Raw genomic sequence first — 6,815 nt, forward strand, 5'->3', positions numbered from 1 at the left:
AAGACTGTACCACTGCATGTCAGCCTGGGTGGCAGAGCAACACCCTATCTTAAAAAAAAAAAATTGACTGGACATGGTGGCTCACGCCTGTAATCCCAGCACTTTGGGAGGCCAAGGTGGGCGGATCATTTGAGGTCAGGAGTTCAAGACCAGCCTGGCTAACATGGCAAAACCTCATCTCTCTACTAAAAATACAAAAATTAGCATGGCGTGCTAGTGCACGCCCATAATCCCAGCTACTGGAGAGGCTGAGGTGAGAGAATCGCTTGAACCCAAGAGATGGAGATTGCAGTGAGCCGAGATCACACCACTGCACTCCAGCCTGGGCAACAGAGGGAGACTCTCTCAAAAAGAAAGAAAAGAAAAGACAGTCTTCTTTCCATGATGTGAATGTCAGGCCCTGTGGCCTCTTGCACTGGCCAGAAGGGCTGGGGTCACTGGCCCACCCTCAAGGGACAAGGAGGAGAGGTGAGGCTGTGGGCGCGCCTGATTTTACCTCCTGGAATCCATGTTCTCTGAGCTTAGGGAGCATCTGGAGTTGACTCTTCCTCCATGGGACCCTCCCTTTTTCAGGAAAACTTTCTCTCCAAGGGGATCCCGCAGGGCTAAGAAACACCCTCTTCACCTCCCTCCTGCCCAGTCCTTCTGACCAGGCAAGAGAGTGCAGACCCTCCCCGACCTGGGAGGAGGGCCCATCACCCGCTCCCTGCCCCCTGCTCGCCAATCCCCCCTGGGACTTTCCAGGCCGCTCCTTCCACCTGAAGGATCTAGGCTCACAGGTCACCTGTCAGGATGGGGCCTTACCCAGCAGGCACTGACCCAGTGACCATCACCCTACCTTTCTTACAGTGACAATCACCCTACCTTTCTTACAGTGACAATCACCCTACCTTTCTTATGTATTCGTTAGTTGATTTGTTTGCAGTCCGCCCCACGCCTATTAGAATGGAAGCTGCAGGCAGCAGGAACCAGTGTGGCCAAGCTGGAGGGCAGCACAACGTGGACAGCAGGTTCATGGACAGAAGGCGTGGAACAGGCCGGGCCCACAGGAGAGCGGTCAGGAGGGCAGGCACCGAGAGGTGCAGACGGCCTGTCAGAACAGGGGTGCAGGCTGGTGGGGGCAGGAGCTGGAAGGGGAAGGTCACAGAGCCAGGAAGATAGGGTGTCCGCCACAGCCAATTCTTTGGAAGTTTTCCCGAAAATGGGAAGAGAGACAAGGTATGGTTCAAAGGAAAGCAGGGCCCGGGAGAGGCCTGTGTGCAGTGTGTCTGCAAAGGGAGGAGGCGGCAAAGATACTGGAGGGCAAGAGGGAAAGGAGGAAGGGACGGCGAGGGGACAGAGGGAGGGGAGAGGAGACGGGGAAGGGGAGGAGGGACGGGGGAGGGAATGAGGGAAAGGGGGAGGGGAGGAGTGGGTGGAGGAGAGGAGACAGGAGAGAGGGGAGTAGGGGGAGGGGATGAAGGGGAGTGGGGAGGAGAGAGGGGAGTAGGAGTGGGGGGGAATGAGGGAAAGGTGGGAGGGGAGGGGGACAAGTGGGAGGGGAGGGGAAGGGAAGGGAATGAGGGGGCAGGTGGGAGGGGAGGAGAAGCCAGGAGGGAGGGAATGAGGGGGCAGGGGAAGGGAGGGCCCTGCAGCAGGTGGGATTCTGTTCAGCCCATTTCCTGGGCCACAGGGATTCATGAAGGGCCCTGGATCAGGCCCCTGGGTGCACTGATGCTCGTAAATGCGGCGGCCGTTTTTGGTGTCATCACTGCTATCTCCAAGGCCCGGAGGAAGGACCAAGGGTGGGCCTGGCACGGGTGGGGGTCGTGTGCGGGGGCGGCGTCCAGGGCGGCGGCGCGGCTGGGCTGGTCCTGGCGCTGGGACCCGCAGCTCCGCCTCTGCCTGAGCAGAGACCCGGGACCCCCCGCACGGCGCCAGCACCGGGCCCGCTGCGGAGAGGGAAGGGTTACGGCGGGGATGGGGGTGGGGGGTTGGCCGGGGCGCGACTGGCTCGGGATTGGCTCGGCGCGCGCAGGACCCGGGGGCAGCTGCGGGCCCAGACTTCCCGGACGCCCTGGCGCCTCTGCTGCCCACGGCGGCCCCGGGGCCGCGCCCGCGGAGGGGGGGCCCCCATCTCTGTCAGCCGCAGTGACTGCGGGTGCCTGACGGCGCCGCCAGCCCGGGTGGCCCCTCCCGGCCCCAGCGGGGTCTCCCGGGGCTGCCTCTGTCGTCCCGACCTGCCTGGTCCCTGGAGCTGGGGTGGGAGCCCTGCTTTGATCAATTGCTGGGGGTGGGGGGACTGGTCGACCTCACCCTGAGGGGCCTGGGACTCTTTGCGACACCTGGGGAGCTTGCCGTGGCATCTGGAGGGGTCCTGGTTGAGCAGCTAGGGGGGTGTCTGGTAACCAGCCAGGCCCCTCAGGCTCCCTCCCGGGTGGAGGAACCTGGCAGGCCCTGAACAGACAGACAGGGATGGGCTCATCCCCTGGGCGCCCTGTGCCTGCCCTCAGCCTCCCCACTGAGGCCGGGGACTTTAGAGGTGGGCGTGCCTGCCAGGCTGCCAGGCCCGCAGTCCTGTGGGCAGCTGGGCAGGCCACAGTGTGGTAGAGGCTCCAGAAGGCCCAGCCCTGCCACTGCACATGTGCCTGGTCAGCAGATAAAGTCCTCCTTGTTGTGGGCAGTGTAGCTGCACCTGCAGTGAGGCCAGCACTGTTGAAAAGATGTCAATTCACAGAGCTTGACTGTGACCCAGAGGTGAGGTTAGGACTCCGGGAACGGATGGCGGCGGTGTTCAGCGGAAACTCTCCTTTTCTTCTATCTGGACACAGGAGCCGCACACCTGCTTGTCCCCACCCTCCTACAGCATAGGGCCCCTGGGACCTCAGCCCTGAGCAGGATTTGGGGGATGGCCGCGTCTCCCTGCGTGGGCTCTGCCTCATGGTCCTCACAAGGCCCGGGACATGGATGAGACCAGGCCTGCGACCTCTGCCTCCCTGCCCCACTCTGGCTGTGCCAGCCTCCCTGACAGGGGCTCCTCCCTCCACATGCCCCTCCTGGGCCACCATCCTGTTAGAAACAGGCAGGAGTCTCCTTCCAGCCTCCCTCTGGGGTGGGCAGACAGCACGGCGATCACCTGCCCCCACTCGCTCATCTATCACCCTGAACTGTGTTCACGATGAAATTACTCATCCTAGGCCGGTGATAAATGGCACCAGTCTAGAGCCAGCACGCGGCGTGGGGTGGGGCTCCCCGCTCAGGGTTCCCAGGCCTGGGCCAGAGAAACCTGGTGAGCTGTGCCTTTGTGCTCACGCACAGCCTGGTAAGGGCAAGTCAGTGGATTTGTATGTGTCTGATGCGTGCCCTTGGTAAAAGCACGCGTGTGCACGATTCTGTGTGCTTGTGCTCAGGGGGCCTGGGGGCTGAGGGAGGCCATCTGGGATGTGGGGTCCGGATGTGGTGGCCCAGGTGGGCGCTAGGCAGGTGGCAGAGTGGAGAAGGTGTGTCGCCAGGAGGAATGAGAAGAGCGGGGGAGCCACAGAGGGGTGCAGGGAAGATGGGGTATCTGGGAGCTCAGCCTGGTGCAGAGGGAGGGAAGCAGGCAGCTCCTGGGGGCACATGTGGAGCAGACTCTCTAGATTAAATGCTGGATTTGTATAGTGTGTAGATTTTCAGTAATAAAAATCATCAAAAACAATCGTGTTTGCAATTTATTGGGCAACCACTATCTGCTGGTCAACATCTAGAATGTATCAATTGTACAAGCCAAGTATTTTATCCCCATTTTTCCAGAGGATGAAACCGAGAATAAGGAGCTTTACATTGTCAATGACCGAACACGTAGTATACCCATGGCCGTGCGTCCGCAGGACAAAGCAGCCTTTGGCAGCCCTGGACCTTAAGATGTCCAGAGATCAGCAGCTCTCAGCTCAGGCCCAGGCAGCTGGACAGCACCCAGCGCCTCCTCCAGGTGCTCCTGGATCCCCTGCTTGCTTTCACTTGCAGCCCGGGAATCTCTGCGAAGTCCTAGCTGATAACTAAGGGGCTAATGAATAGTCACAGTGATGAGCTCTGGAGGAGCCGTGGCCCAGAGCAGCTGTGGGCTCCTTTGATTAAACCACAGAGGTCCAGAGGATCAGGCCTCAAACCTCCTCCACCACCTGCCAGCTGGCACCTGTGCAGGAGGTGGAACCAGCACCCACCTCACAGTGGCTGCAGGGTCATCTGAGATGTTGACTGTAAAGTGCTGAGCCATTGAGACACTTTTTCCAAGACCTCCTGAGTGCCGGCTGGCCCCTGGAGCAGAGACGAGACCCCTGTGGGACCTACAGTCCAGTTATGAAGACAGGGTTCCTGTGTCAGCCAGCACGCCCAGTTCTGGAAATGCCAGGATGTGGGTTCAAAAGCTCAAGGACAATGGACTCATTCTGACTGGAGGGATCCAGGGAGGCTTCATGGAGGAAGTGGCATTTGAAATTGGCACCAAGGATGAAAAGAATTAGACAGAGGGGACTGTGTCTACGTGAAGGAAGGCCAAAGTGCAAAGGCTGCTCTGGGGTGAGGGCGGTCGCCCCTTCCTGAACTGCGCGGCTCAGGAGGCTTTGGCAGAAGGTGGGTCTGCACACCCCAGGTGCAAGCTGCCTTTTCTGCACTCCACACCAGGAAGAAGGGCTGTGTGAACTGCTCACCACTGTCTTCCTGGGTCTGCAGCTCTGCGCCTGGCACAGAGATAGGCTCAGTGACGGTTGAAGGAATCAGAGAAATAATGAAATGTGTGTTCATCCTGCAGACAGTGGAGACCCAGCTTAATGGTTAATGTCAGGAAATGACAGATCCAACACCCCTGCTTGGGGCAGTGTGGAGGCGACGGAGGAACTGCAGGAGCCTAAAGGAGATGGCGCAGGCCTGGCTCAGGAGAGCTGCCCTTTCAGACAGCGAAGGGTGCAGGAGGAGATGCCCCAGGCAGAGGCTTGGCGGTGTCTGGCACCAAACTTCCCAAAGCAGCTGCCTCTGTGGACTGTGCCTGGCAGGGAGGGAGCCACGCTGTGAGTGACTCTACACTCTGGCTCCCCAGGGGTGGCCGGAGGCAGTGTCTCCCGCCCGTGTGGGCCTCCAGCTTGGGGTCCCCAGAGCTCTGCCCTGCTGCTGGCTGCACTGAGAGAGGTGGCCTTTGGAATGGGCCCTGTCCCTGGGGAGCCTCTGGTGAAGAGATTCACCTGCCCCCTCAAAACATGCCCATTGGAGCCTCTGGGTACAGGCTGCCCCTCAAACAGAGAAAACCACCCCCTGTTTAAGACCCAAACCCAAGGAGATGGCCCCTCATGCCCCCTTCTATCTCCTTCTGTCCAGGGCCCCCTGCCTGCTCTGGTCCACCCCATCCTGATCTCCTCTGCCTGCTCAGCTGCGGGCTGTGAGCCAAGGCCTGGGCCTGCCTGTGGGTCAGGGATCCTGGGGCCTGCTTGAGACCATGTACCATATGCTCCTTCAACCCGAAGGCGCTGGAGACCACCCCCACCCTGAGCCTGCCCTGGAGACCACCCCCAACCCTGACAGTGGCAGTGCCGGGCAGTGTCAGGCTGAGACTGGGCCACTTGCTCCAACGTCCATTCCAAGCAAGCCAAAGCCAGGTGCTGCCAGCCTGCCACACATTGCCAGACGGGTCTCCTGGTGTGGCACACGTGTTATGACCGTGGCTGCTGCCCCCAGCCCAGAGTGCACTTCCGGGTAACAAATCCAGCATCCTGAGGCTTCACTGCTCTCCTGAGGGTTTTCCAAGATTAAATTTCCTTCACAATGACAGCCTCCTGTCACCTGGGCCCTGGTGAAGAAGCCTTCGGAGAGGAAAGGACCCATCCAGGGCATTCACAGTGGGAGTGCCGTCCACCCTCCACCCCTGTCCTGGCCCCCGCAGTGGGGCCACCACCCTGGGTAATGGGAAGCCTGAGGTCCTGGAGGAAGAAACAGGTGACCCACCTTCGGTGCACAGGGAGCAGCAGGCCTCCGATGGCAGCCCCCGCACCCCCCCGGGCTGAAGTTCAGGCTGTCTCATCCCTTGCCAGGAGCTCAGGGCTGAGCTAGGTTGGCAGGGGATGGGTTGAGGGGATCTGTTGTCCAGCAGGTTGCCCAGGCCCCACCCAAGCCCCTTAGAAAACACCTGTGAGAGCCCCGCAGGGCACTGTCGTGAGCACACCAGTGGGGACAGACGTCCAGGCAGGAGGGAGCAGCCAGACCCCCCTACCAGGGTCACCAGGTGAGCAAGGCTGGGGAACAATGGAGGCAGAGCCCTGCGAATGCCCCGCTCACCACCCCGCTCACTGCCCCGAGTGTCCGGGCTATGGTGCAGGCATGGGGACCCAGGTGTGTTCAGGGGTCTCCTTCAGGGGAGGAGACCAAGCTGGGAGTCTGGGGAGGCTGAGGTGTGAGACAAGAGTAGGTGAGAGTGAGCCCCAGTGAGCATTTTCACATGAAAGGAAACTAGAGGGCCGGGTGCAGTGGCTCACGCCTGTAATCCCAACACTGTGGGAGGCCGAGGCGGGAGAATCACCTGAGGTCGGGAGTTCAAGACCAGCCTGACCAACATGGAGAAACCCCATCTCTACTAAAAAAAATACAAAATTAGCCCGGCGTGGTGGTGCATGCCTGTAATTCCCGCTACTCGGGAGGCTGAGGCAGGAGAATCACTTGAACCCGGGAAGCAGAGGTTATGGTGAGCCAAGATCGCGCCATTGCACCGCAGCCTGGGCAACAAGAGCAAAACTCTGCCTCAAAAAAAAAAAAAGAAGAAAGAACAAGAAAAAAAGAAACAACAAAAGGCGAAGAAAGAACCACCCGAGATC

General features: G+C 60.1%; 1 long non-coding RNA gene across 1 annotated transcript; it reads left to right on the forward strand.

The window, feature by feature from the left end:
* The first annotated feature begins 3,283 nt into the window (after positions 1-3,283).
* LOC112625553 lies at positions 3,284-6,578 on the forward strand. Its single transcript, XR_003119648.1, has 2 exons — positions 3,284-3,323; positions 3,772-6,578. It is a non-coding gene; the product is annotated as an uncharacterized LOC112625553 (long non-coding RNA).
* The last annotated feature ends 237 nt before the right edge of the window (positions 6,579-6,815 follow it).

The sequence above is a fragment of the Theropithecus gelada genome, chromosome 1, assembly GCF_003255815.1.
Source record: "Theropithecus gelada isolate Dixy chromosome 1, Tgel_1.0, whole genome shotgun sequence".
Taxonomy (NCBI): Eukaryota; Metazoa; Chordata; class Mammalia; order Primates; family Cercopithecidae; genus Theropithecus; species Theropithecus gelada.